Source organism: Arachis ipaensis, chromosome B04 (genome assembly GCF_000816755.2).
Source record: "Arachis ipaensis cultivar K30076 chromosome B04, Araip1.1, whole genome shotgun sequence".
NCBI lineage: Eukaryota > Viridiplantae > Streptophyta > Magnoliopsida > Fabales > Fabaceae > Arachis > Arachis ipaensis.
The window spans coordinates 125,625,592-125,625,888 of NC_029788.2; positions in this window are offsets into that span (position 1 = coordinate 125,625,592).

Here is a 297-nt window from a genome sequence, read left to right on the forward strand (position 1 = left end):
AAATGACCAATATAAAATATTTGTATTGGTAAACTAAAACTTTTAGAATTTTGTTAACTTGTTTTTTTAGGCACTTTTAAAAGGCAGTTGTTAAAATTGTGAAATTTGAAAATTATAGAGAAAATAATTTTTATGTATTATTGTATGTGTCGCTTTCTTAGCCTTCTGATGGATATAATTCATTTGTCTCCAATGGAAGTAGAGAAAATTAAAATATATATGAAATTTAGATATCTGTTATATATAAATTGTTTAAAAAAAAATAAATTAATAAATAAAAATATATAAATAATTATA